The sequence below is a fragment of the Protopterus annectens genome, chromosome 3.part1 (genome assembly GCF_019279795.1).
Source record: "Protopterus annectens isolate FY-2018-M chromosome 3.part1, PAN1.0, whole genome shotgun sequence".
NCBI lineage: Eukaryota > Metazoa > Chordata > Ceratodontiformes > Protopteridae > Protopterus > Protopterus annectens.
In genome coordinates, this window is record NC_056732.1 from 1,657,841,604 (window position 1) to 1,657,855,895 (window position 14,292).

Genomic DNA, 14,292 nt, shown 5'->3' on the forward strand with positions numbered 1-14,292 from the left:
AGCGTTTAGCAGCATGACCCTTATTGTGTTATGATTGGCAAATTTCATTTTGGTAAGTTTGTTTTTGAGACCTTGCCTAAAAAGGCACTGTGGAGAGGAAAGAGCCTTTGCCAGCAGCTGAAAGCCTAGTGGTGGCAGGTTCTGGCAAAGCAGCGAGCTTTGTCGACCATGCCTTCCCATGCTAACAGAAACTGGATCCCCTCTAAATGATACCAAAAACAAAGCCAATTACTGAAATCAATCATTTTTTGTTTATACTGTGGTATCATTCTAGGTGAGGGTAGTATGCTACTCAAAACCTGCCTGGGACACATACTCAGAGAGCTGAATCATGTCTCTCTTCACATAGTCTGATGAGGTACATTTCAGGTCATTCACTCCAGCATGAACTATGACAGAGTCATAATGGTACTTGTTGCTGAGAGACATGAGTGCATGCATGATCTGATGAATCCTGGCACTGGACAGGCAGCTTACTGCGACTTTCTCCTTGTCCAACCTGGTGAGTGGGACATCTGCATGTTTCACTGAGGAGTATCCAATGACAAAAAATGTGTTTTTTGAGTGTTACGCATTATGGGCTTGGTAGGTGAGATATTGGTGTTACTATGTGTCATGGGTGCTGTGGTAACTGTGTTAGTTGTAGCAGTCTTGTGTTTTGGAGGTCTCTGGTGTTTAGGTAAGTTTTTGAAAGAACCACTTCATATTTTGATTTTTGTGTTTGATGCATACTATGTTTATGAGTAGTGGTACTATGTGCATGAGTAGTGTTGGGTGGGTTGACAACCTCTTCAGTTTTACTGTTTCGAGTGCAAGAGAGAGCATGGATTTACAAGAGTGAGTTATTAGTAGAGCATTGCCAGTGTACATGAGGCAGTTGCTATCCTGCCTCAGGAGACACAAGTCAACAAGGCTGGCATGAGAAACAAGGGTAGTCCAACTGTCCATAATGCTAGGTTGAAGACCTGTTATCAGAAAGGAGGGACTTTTCAGGACAGATCAAAGAGGAGCTCAGTGGATGGATATTTCTGCCAGGGTTTTTTTGCTGGTGGTTTGATCGGTTACAGCTCACTAGCAGTACTTCTTTGGAAAAGTACTAAAGATGAGAGCTACACTAATGTGCTACAGCTGTATCTAAGGGAAAAATTGTTGCATTTATCTGTCTGGCTATGGTGCACAATTGCAAGGCAGTGCACAATGCTGCATGATGGGTAAACATGCAGAAACCTGCTCAAAAACAGGCATTAAATACCAGAAGCTAAACATTTGAAAAAAAACTTTAAAAAGGTTCAAAAAGACAAAGGATGATGCTTAGGCCAAGCCGTAGATTAGACCAACCACTCTTCACCAGACAGGTTCCAATCAGCACACTCCTCTCACTAGAGTACAGAAGGGCCCTTGCTAATCAAAAATGGCATGGAAAATGTGCTCAGAAAAAAAAAAAACAGCCACTAAAAACAGACCCAGATGCAGGAAACTTGCAACTGGACTATGCTACAGCTACTAACTACCCTAGTTTCAGCAGAAAACACTAGTGAATGTTTAACACAGTAGAAAAATAGCAGTGACATACTAAACATGTTTTAAACAGCAGAAAAACAGCAAGGAGACTCTAAAAAATGTTTTAAGCAGTTAACAAATCAGTTATTTAACACTGCTTGGTGGGAAAACCAGAACATGTAGAACAGATTGCTTTGCAACAGTGAAAAGTACCAGCAAATACCTAACAGTGAAAATAGCTAAAAAAGCTTTGCACACAGTGAAAACAATAAAATATGACTTAAAAGGCACAGTAAGGCAGACAATTGCAGTAAAAAAGTGCAGTTTAGTACACAGTCTCTGCTGTTTAGGAGCAGGATGGCAGCGCACCATGCATATTAATGAGGCGTGCTGCCTGAGCTCCTAATCTTACATGGAGCATGTAAGAGTGCAGGGGGCATGTCTCAGAGCAGAGCTCTCAGAATATACATGCTCCTGCAATGAAGAACAGCAGAAAGGGCTAAGAAATGAGTGAGACCGCTCATAGGTGTCCGGATATCCCCACTAACAGTCCCCCTCATGTACAACAGCAAGTATACAGAAATAAAATGAACAAACCCATTTTTTTTTTTATCAACTTAAAGCTAACCATAGGTGCATGAGTGTGCCCATCACTTAGCTATGGTTAATGCAGCTTAAATGGCTGAAGAGGATAACAAGGAAGATATATGCAAATGAAGCAGCATAGCAATAGTGTAGTAGGCAGAGCATTTGCCTTATGAGCAGGCATTCCGTGTTTGAGTCCCACTGTAGCACATTCCATTTTCCATGGCAAAGCATGTTATGACTAATATTTATGTTGCATAACCCACTAAATAACATATATTTATGAAATGGAGTACTGCAGTAAATGCACATGTGAGGTGTCAGTATCATAATGAATAAAGCACTAGTAAGCAGGTTTAAGTACCAATAAGCACTAGTAAGCACATTTAAGCACTAGTAAGCAAGTTTAAGCCTGTTTGCATGGGGGTAAACAATGCCTACACAGGTTAAGCAATTGAGAAGCTAAATCAGTATAAGAAACTGCAACCAGAAGTTAGCAGTGCTTATCTCCACGCAAACCCACGGAAACCCGCTTACAACTGCTCAAAAGTGCCTTAATCACTCTGTATCCAATGGCCCTTGTTCTGCCTAGCAACAAAATAGACTGCCTCTGCAAGGCTCAAACCTATGACTCTGCATGTCATAGCCAAAGAGATTTACCACTAAGCCTTGTCAGACATATATAAGCCTGATGTTTTCACAAACATATCATCCAGCCCAGTCATTCAACAGTACAGGGAATGTATTCCAACATGTAGATGTATTGTGTGTGTGTGTGTGTGTGTGTGTGTGTGTGTGAGTATATATATATATATATATATATATATATATATATATATATATATATATATTAATATTTAAATAGATAAAACATATCTATACATGTAGATAACAGATATAATATAGAAATATATATATATATATATATATATATATATATATATATATATATATATATATAAAACATATTTACATACAAATCAAATGCATACATACAGAGATATATATGTCTACATCTATATGTATATATATATATATATATATATATATATATATATATATATATATATATATATAGATAGATATAAGCAGATATATATGCCTATATAGGTATATATGGACATACATCTGTAGATAACAGTGGGAACATAACATAAACATATATGTCCACATGCACCGTTACTGGGGTTGAGAGGCCTCAAACAATATACATCTTCTATGATTAGGTATCCCCCCCCCCACACAGTCAAACACATCTGCCCTGCAATACACTACCAACTGTTGCAGCTCCGACACCCAGGACCTGACACAACATAGGCACAAGTTGTTAACAGTACATCATCCCACCTGTATGATGTCAGGCTGGTATCAGTAACATATTATGCAGTACAGTCCGGCTCCCATAGGGAATGTACAATGTGGAAGCAATAAACATCCCTGGGATACATATACACAGACACATATATGCAGATACAGATATATATACACACACACACACACACACACACACACACACACACATGCACACACACACACACACACACACACACACACACACACACACACACACACACACATATATATATATATATATATATATATATATATATATGTAACTACACATACACACACAGAGATATGTATAGTAGGATACATATATAGAAGGTGCACACAATATGGAACAGCCACGATTCCTACAGTTACCACCTTACCAACTGGAGACTGTATGAGCCACCCATACAAATGACAATCATTGCCTGCAACATATACCCACAGAGAGGTCAAAGGATATAACACCACACACAGGTTTGCATAAATGGGAAAGCTTTATTTGTGTACTATTACAGTTGTATATGCCATGTCATATAGCTGTTTAGACATGGACATACATATAAATTGAGTAATGCAACTGTGAAACAGTTATACAAATACAGTAGTCTGGGAAGGTTTACAAATGTTGCTGTCCAGGCCAAGGCCATCAAGTAGTACAATAGTAAAGGCAGACTGGGCCACAGGATACAAACAATCAACAGTAAGTAATGCAGATGTTGTTTTTCCCCACAGGTGGTGAGGTGGGTCAGGGTCTCTCCTGCATGCAGCCTGATGTTGGTGTGCATACAGACACCGAAGATGATGATAGTACTGTTGAGGCACAGGTGGGGTTGTCAGGGGCTGACACTGCACCAACATTTGACATCCCACCACCCCAACCTCACACAGTTCCAGTGCCTATACACACCCCATCACCAGTGGCCATAGCGGAGGGACAGCTGACATTTGGTGGCAGTGCACAGGAAAGTGTGGTAACCATGCCTACTGTGTCTGGTCACAGCAGGCATAGCCAGATGTCCTGCAGGGCACCACATAGGCAGATGTCCCAGGATGCTCATGGTAGGGCCACTGGACATCATGCCCTTGGCAGAGGCGACATAGCAGGTACCAGCAGGTGCATGTTGCTGGCTGTCATGGTGGCGCAGGCATGTATAGAACATTACCACAGGCAGGGCCTGAGGCTGCAGAGGGCTGCTGTCACATCTGCAAATGACAATGCCCATTAACTGGCTGGTGCCATCCATGGATTAACTGAGTTCATGGATAGACAGTCTGGTGAGATGATGGTCCTCATTGACCGTCGTCTGTCTGTGCTTGAACATGTGGTGGCAGCCATGTGGATGTAGGCCAGCAATGCCAACAGCTGTTAGTCAACATGGACATGCTAGGACACCAAGAGGCTCCTGTAATGGCAGTAACAGCCCCAGCACTGCAGGGGGGCACTGTCCACAACACACCACAGCAGGCCGTGAGCACATGGTCCTGGCCAGTCCCAGGAGGGACCTGGTAACAGCGAACATCTGTCATTGTCAGGTGAGAGTGGCACATCAAGGCCTGTACCTGGATGTGACCATGGAACCCCTGCCAAGCACAGTCCATGTGTCCGTGTGTCTGGAGGCAGTGAACTGCACACCCTGCCAGGTATGGTCTGCAGCTGTCCAGAAACACTGTGTAGGGAAGCCACATGGCAGAACTGCGTGCATGCATACCCACACAGTATGCAAACACACCTAGGGCAACCACATACTTACACACACCACATCACCATGCCCAGCTCACCACAGTACACCCCTCACCCACTCACATGGTGTCAAATGTACAGCCCACCCTCGGCCTCTGGCAAACCAACATGACACCCTGTGCATATGGTGATACCTGTACCCCATTCCTGTCATTCATACCATCAATGCAGGGTCAGGCTGATATGGTTCTGATGCACACGGTGACCACAGTACTGCAGTGTAACATGTTGTAAGGAGAAAAGTGTAATGCATAAATGGCAGGTAGTGTATCCATCAAGCAATGATGGATTACAGCTGTTAGTAACACTGGTTGATTGCAGTTCCTATAATGTTATCCATGTGTGTTGTAGGTGTACATGTGTCAGCACAAGGAGGGGCTGCAGTCATATTCCACAATGGGGTATGTCACTGTGGTGACACCATGGCTGTGACATATCTGGGGTACAGTTGAACACATGTCACAGGTTACTAAAATGGTTATTGCCTTTGCCACATGGACAGGTGACCTGCTGAGGCGTGTATACACTGCAACCTGATGTAGACCTATCCACATACATGCACACTGGTACTTGGCAACACTGAGAATAGACCCCTACCTAGCTATGTAGTGATACTGAAGTGTCTACAGTTACATTCCACATGATGGATCATTACCCTGTAAGAGATATATACTGTGACACAGCTCACACACCAAGGATACAACAGGGAGGCTCTGGTGTCCAGCTATGCCCGCAGGTGGGCCTGTTGCCAGTACTACATTTAGCACTCTGCTCTTGCCTGGGTTAGCACTGTCAATAGTAGTACTGCCATGATACACTACATGCCAGTGTAACAGCATGTACCCTGGGCTACTGTACCTGTATGTAACACATTCACATGGATAACAGTGCTGTACAGGCCTCATATATGTCTTTGTCCCAGACATGACACTCACACCCTTTGCTACTGCAATGACAGCAAATAGGTGCATGCATTGTACATGGGATTACATACACTCATTACAGATGTCATTACTCTTCTATGTTATCAGACTGGGTGGTGTGACCTGGGTACCAGGGCTAAGCCATGCTTAGCAAGTACCAACATTGCTGCAATATAACAGCTGAGCTGATTTGCACACTGGTAAGCGAAGCCTACACTGTGTGAGCACCCGTGCATTTACCCATAGCTCAGCACTGCTTAGCTTCATGCAAACCCACTTAAAGCTGCTCAAAACTGCCTTATCCACTCTGTATTCGACAGCCCTTGTTCTGCCCAGCAACAAAATGAAAAGCTCTTGCAGGTCTTGAACCCAGGACCATGTACACTGAAGTCACAACACGTAACCACTACGCCATGACCACTGTGAAGACAGCTGTTGTTTTACCAATATAGCTGTCAATACACATATTGAGTAGTATTGAACAATTGCCTTTAGTTCCTAAATTGTGTAGTCCTTGTTAGTAATATGACTGTTGCTTCACATATGTTGTTTTTATCATAATGTACACATAGCAGATACATACAGTGAGATACATCTGTGAGGGTATACACAACCGTGAGGTTTACTCATGTCAGGAATATGTTTTATATATATATATGTCTATATATGTCTACTTGTACATACACATGTATAGTCATATATATGTCTGTATACATATCTGTACAGTGCTACATATATATGGTCATGTGTACATCTCTTCGTATGTGTATATATATATATATATATATATATATATATATATATATATATATATATATATATAATCGCTACAGAATCCTGAAAGCCCAACATCCTGAAGACAAAACTCCTGAGACCAAACTCCTCAAAACCCAAACACCTGAACACTGTGAATCTTGGAAACTCAAAACCCTGTAAACACACAGGATACCAACACTTACTATATTCCAGCACAAGTACATACAGAAACATATTATCCTTCAACCATATGCAGGAGGGCAAGCCCCCATGCACCCCCCCATGTGGGGGGCTGCATCCACCACACCCCCTGCTACTCAAATATAACAATGCCGAGATTGCACTCTAGTACACTAAGTGCAATCTTGAAGTTGATATATTTACGTAGCAGGGGGTGTGGGGGATGCAGCCACCCACATGGGAAGTGCAGGGGGCCATGCTCCCCTGGTTATACTTGGAGAAGAGTAATATGAATTGTGTTATATTTGCTTCTGTATGTACTTGTGCTGGAATATAATACATGTTGGTATCCTGTGTATTTTCAGGATGCTGAATTTTCAGGAGTCTTGAGTTTTCGGGAATTTTAACTCACAGGAGTTGGGTCTTCAGGAGTTTGGGCTTTCAGGATTCTGTAGTGCTCCCATATACATACATGTATATATAGATATATGTATATATAGATATACATATATGTATATATAGATATATGTATGTATAGCTATATATGTATGCACATCCTATGTGTACAGATATGCCTAGTTATGTTGGTATAGCCAACATCAATAGTAGATATCAATAGCTATATGTGCATACATATCTATTCTGATATACCTACTACTGTCAATATATATGTAGATATCCATACGTATATGTGCATATGTATCTCTATCTGTATATTTGTAGACATATATTGCTTTGTATATGTATATATCTGGGTGTTTATATGTGTATCTATGTACATATACATATCCATCTATGTATGTTGATATGTATATGTGTATGTATATATAACAATATATGGATAATTATATATACATACAGCTTCACCATATGTCCTGAACATGGAGTGTAGCTGTACCTCAGCCCCTATAGTCCCAACTTCGTAGTGCAAGAGGATGTCAGGTATGTATAGCAGTTACATATGTAGACTATTGCTACTGTAATAGGGATCGTCTTCACAGACATGGTGTGTGTTGGAGGTCACATCTGCTTTTAACATGTGCACCATTGGCTACTGACAGACATCCTAAGGACATCATAGTACAGTACCACTACTAGCACATAATGATCCTGTGGACTACAGCAGAGATATTGGCCAATATATGTGGACAGTCTAACACACTCTGGACAGTCCAGAGGTATGCACAGAACCCCTTAGTGCAAGACATGTGGACCAAGCCTGACAATGTGGATGTTAACAGCCATGTATATGGGTATAGCATGTAACTACTGGTATACATTTTCCCCCATAGGTTATGCATTTACATACCCCTGTCTGTCCTACCACATAATAACCACTGGTACAGAGGTTACATGGCCACATGCTACCTAGTAGATATTGACATACATCTGTGCAGCATCCCACTGCTCTGTCTGATATACATGACTGTTATGGTGGCCCATTAGCAGTACATCTAGCAAGTATCTGGACATTACATCTCACTGGGTAAGTACACTAAGCTGCTAGGCATGTAACAAAGCACTTTGCAGGCTACAGGCAGACTGTCTCAACACTGGCCTACATTTCCTATGGGGGAGTGCACATGTACCTGCATATATAGCAGGCTCTACAGGCATGCCACAGCACAAGGTTACATACACCTGTGTGTCAGTGCTTAACCACAACCAATGTGAACACAGCCACAGCCACATATGTTAAGCTAGTGTAATATTACAGTATATGGGCTATCTGTTCAACACCAACCTCATATGTGCCACTCACACACTAACCCTACATATACTGGGCCACTACACAGTGTGGTCCAATGCCTGTCTGTGGTATGGGACATGTGCATGTATAGCCCTACAAACATGTAAGCCAATAGGGTAACATACAGTGGAGCAGCATGTAACAACAGATAAAACAGGACCAAGAACAATGACATCTACCACAGTCTGTACACAGGCCAAGGTGCATATTAACAATACACACACTGTCGACAATCACCATAAGTGCACAGACCTCAGTACTGTACACACAGCCACAGAATGTCCAGGTTATGTCATCAAATACTACCTCTACTATACATAACATGTGTAGCAGTCTGATATCTCACATGTTATCAGATATGATGTCACTAATTATGGTGTACAGCACATATGCACCCCTTACTGCATGACATATGTACAAAGGTTGACAGGGTTGTGGCTGGAGACAGATACACAGGGCCAATATTGACATGTTGGTAACCTCATACATTTACTGTTGTAACAGGGTTTGTTGCAACACATGTCCTATGAGGGATATAAAGTCAGTAACTCTCACGGCTGTCACCGTCTACAGACTGCAATCCTCACACTATCTTCTGCAGTTCACAGATAGGTGCTCTGTGGGTAACACATGAAACAAAAGGCACCAAACACTGCCCAGTCTGCAGATGAACCTACAGATGGGGGTTCTCTCATAAACATAGCACTGACATGGCAGGTATTAAAACATGTAGGGTAGCCATATCCACACACACCCTGTTAAACCAACATTACTCCAAATGCAGTATAGCAGCACTTACAGTCTGTAGTCAGGTCAGGCACATCCCCCTCCTGCGTGTTGGCCTGTTTCCACAGTGTATGTTGTTAGAGGTAAATCCCCAAGCCATCTGAGATGCTGTTTTCCAAACAACTGATCAAGCTCCTGCTCACAGTGAATGAAAGGCCCAACACCAACAAGATGTTCCTAGATACTGGAGTGTGTTTCCATGCAATTGGCTATGGGGATGTTACCACAGCTGTTCCACATGCAATCAGCTAGAGGAGGGCTGCAATTCATGCAGAGGCCATCAGCTGATCATGTGCATCACTTAAAATACACATGCTGCTGCCTAAGCAAAGCAGGTGTAAGTGTCTAGATCCACCAGAGGGGAAGTGAGAGAGGCAGACAGAGGCAAAGAAAAGTCAAGGAGGGGTGGGAGAGTAAAACATAAGCATGTTTGTGTCACACACCTACCAGTACAGGGTGTCAACCCCCTAATGACAATGTACTGCTATCACATGTCCATGCAGTTATTGGATGCGCCACATAGGTTTCATGTTGAGGAGCCCTCAGAATGTATATGTGATGGTGAGTGACATCTACAACAGGGATATGGTAGCTATGTGGTAGGTGTAGTACACATGCCTGTCCACATGAATAGGTTTCAGTGTCAACACAGCCACTCTCTCACAGGGATGCACACACACTGACACACTTGCAAGTGCCAGGAATACAACTCATCACTAGTGGGAATGCCACAACACAGTACTGTGCTATACAAGGCTAGGTGATGGGTATACCTTGGCATCAGGCCACATGACAATGGTCTGCATTGTGTGTCAGGGGTGTAGTGTCTGGATTTGCCCACACAGGCAGGTATTGCATTCACCATCCAATCACCTGGGTGACTATTACGTGTGGCCAATGCTGTGCATTGCTTGCCATGTATGTGTTCCTTAGTCCATAACATGGATGGTGTCTGGGATGTGCACACCTCCCACTTGCATGTACAGCGACATGTGGAACTGTACCTGGGGTATCTGGGCCATGTGTACACAGATTGTTATCATCGGATATGCCAGTCCTGGCCTCATGTGGCAGGAACTGTTAATGGACAGCAGGTTGACCCTGCACCTACATTGATAACATGATACCGGTATTCCCTGGTGTCAGTGGCATCTGTCTATGCAGGGCTTGTGTTTCAGGCATGGTATGTCCTTTGTGGGTCATATTTGATGGCACCACAGGTGTTGCAGGTGTCCAATGGGGAACATGGGGGAAGAGCACTGTCAGCATGTACATGCCTATTAGACTGATGGACAGGGTACTATGCCCTCTGTAGTCCACTACAGTCACACATGGTTACTATCAGTGGGCAATATGCAGGGTACTACCAACATAGCGGCTGTTGCCTAGGCAAGTGTGTGTGTGTGTGTGTGTGTGTGTGTGTGTGTGTGTGTGTGTGTGTGTGTGTGTGTGCGTGTATGAGACATGGGTTGAGAGTGTTCCATGGGTAATACAAGGGTTGCCAAAGTTGTTCAGCTGACATTGATGCCACATGTAGGGGTATGGATTTGCACCCTAGCCTCTCGGCTATTTCACATCTGTTATCCCTGTATGGTGGACATTGTGATATATACTAGGGCCACCATATAAGAAGTTTGCAAAACCCACTCCACATTGAGCCCAGTTGTTACACACTCACAAACACCTCCACACAGGATACAAATCACAGACACACACACACCTGTCACATCTGGGATTAGAACTCCTACCTAACTAGTATATTATACTACAGCACTATGCAGTTATAGGATGTGCTATGGAGATTACTGGAGTACTCAAAAGGTGTATTTCACAGTGAATGACATCAGCAGGATTGCCAAAGTAGGGCATTTGAATTGTACTGAGTATGACTAGCCTAAAATGCATTGCTCCCTACACAGACATAGAAACACACACAAAACATCCATAACTGCCATGTGTGAGAATAGAACCCCTACGTGAATTTTATATCACACTACAGCATGCTGCTGTTATAGGACACGCCACAGGCATTGCTAGACTGCCCTTTCCCCAAAGGTGTATTTCACAGTGAATGACACCAGCAGGATTGCCGAAGTAGGGCATTTGAATTGTATGGAGTGTGAGAAGCCTAAAATGCACTGCTCTCTACACAGTCAGGGACACACACAAACACACAGTTGCCATGTCTGGGATTAGAACACCTACCTAATTAGTTTATCACACTACAGCAGGACGCAGTTATAGGATGCACCACAGAGATTACTGGGCTACACCTTTCCCAAAGTTGTATTTCAAGGTGGATGACATCAGCAGCCTTGCCAAAGTAGGGCATTTGAATTGTAGGGAGTGTGAGTAGCCTAAAAAGCATTGCTCTCTACACAGACAGAGATAAACACACACACAGTTGCCATGTCTGGGATTAGAACTCCTACCTAACTAGTTTATTTTACTATAGCAGTACGCAGTTGTAGGACGAGCCATGGAGATTACTCGGCTGTACCTATCCCAGATGAGTATTTCAAGGTGGATGACATCAGCAGCCTTGCCAAAGTAGGGCATTTGAACTGTAGGGAGTGTAAGTAGCCTAACAAAGCATTGCTCTCTACACAGACAGAGATACACACACACACACACACACACACACACACACACACACACACACACACACACACACACACACACACACACACAGTTGCCATGTCTGGGATTAGACCTCCTACCTAACTAGGTTACCACACTACAGCAGTACACAGTTACAGGATGCGCCACGGGGATTACTGGGCTAAAATTTTCCCAAAGGTGTATTTCAAAGTGGATGACCTTAGCAAACTTGTCACAGTAGGGCTATGGGGAGGTCAGTGTGTGTGCATGGACCATAACCCATTCATCTAGAGGTTGATAAACCACATGCAGGCACACACAGAGTTATATTCCACAGGTATGTGTGTACAGCTGCGAGATGACTACTTCCTTGTACAGTCATGTTGCACAGCTAGCACTTGCACCACATAGTCTGTAATACTGACAGATGCTGGTGGCTAGTATATACAGTGAGTGACATCTGAACCTCATGTGGTTGTAGCCATATGGCTGTGTGCTAGGTGGGACATGCCTCATAATGGAAGGCTCCTTGTCATAGTCACTCTCTTCCACACATCTATATATGTCTACATTTGGCTTATTATAGTGTGTTGTCCTTGGATATATGTCTGTATTCCTATCCACTGTGTGTGCAAAGCATAAGTGGTGCATACCGAGGAGTGTCTGCACTAACATCTGCAACTGCCAGATATGTCTGGTCCACTGTTGTTTGCAGACATGTTTCATTTGTTTAAGTGTGTGAGCATGCCCAGTATGACCTTACAGTATGCTGTTGTCTGACATTGCCTTCATTTCTCTAAGTGTGTGAGCATGTCCAGTATGGCCTTCTGTATTGCATGTGTGGATTGATTCCAGGTAGTTTGTACTCCAGTGCAGACCTTTGTGTTGTACACTTACAGGTAGCAAACTGTTTCTGCAGGGTATCCATCAATCATTTGGCAATATGGGGACAAAGTGTGCAGGGGATAGTGTGTACTGTAGGTGATTGTGTATGTGCTGCTTCAGCTACATGTTACTGCTGTTAGCAGAGATATTCAGATGTGTACTGGTATACACTGTGATGTTTTCTGTCCACATGTACTGTCAGGTGGACATTCCTACTCACAGTGATGTCTTGGGGGACAAGGGTGACTGCAGATGTGTGCGGTATTGTAGCCAGATGCCTACATATTCATGGTAGGTTATGGCATCCTGGTGGGGGAGCTGCAGACACTTGCATGTGGTTCTGTGTATCCAGTTCAGCACCTTGGTACAGTGCTGGCAGGGGATCCCATACTTGTACATCCATCAACATGTCAGTATGGCCTTATATTGCTATGGCAATACCTCACAGCTGTACAGATTTGCATTGGTTACCCAGAGGCAGGGGGCATGAGTCAGGACATTACCCCTATTGTGGTGTACGGGCAGGTATGTAGCCACCCATTTATATGTTTACAGCCAGTGAGAGTGTGTGCACACAGCTTTGTGTCGGACCTTGCACATACCATGCTGCCCATGCTCCCACCCCCTGTTATTCTGTCCTCTTCCTTACAGTATGCATACATTCTCTGATACTTTCTCTCTGGTTATCACCCCATCACAGCTGTGTGTTGGTCCACAGTTCATGCAGTGGGACATGGTGGACATGTTATTGTGGTTTATCTACATGGCCTTGCATATGGCTTATGTGGAGTGTGTTGTGTTGTTATTTGGGTGTCCATGACATAACATGAATTGGCAGTTTGTGTGAGACACAGGCTCTTGGCAGAGGCCCATGGGCCATTAGGTGTTGCTGTGGGCCAGATGTGGCAGGGTGTTGCATTCTGTCAGTCCTACAGTCTCAGACCGCCATACAGTATATTCCCCTGGGATGACAGGGTAGGTGTGCTAGGTGTTCATGCCAATACCTTCTATCAGTCTTGATCAGGTGGTGTGGATGCTGGCAGGGTGCTACCTACAGCTAGCGACACATCTGCATGGGACACCAGCACTACATGCTGCATTCTATTGCTATTGCCATATACAGGTGGAGTCATATTGTACCCATTCCCCACAGCAGGGGTACAACCAGAGAGGTACCTGTGGATGGTGTTTGTGTGAGCTGGGTGTATGTGTGCTATGGACACTACTTGCATCTGACACACAGATATGCATTT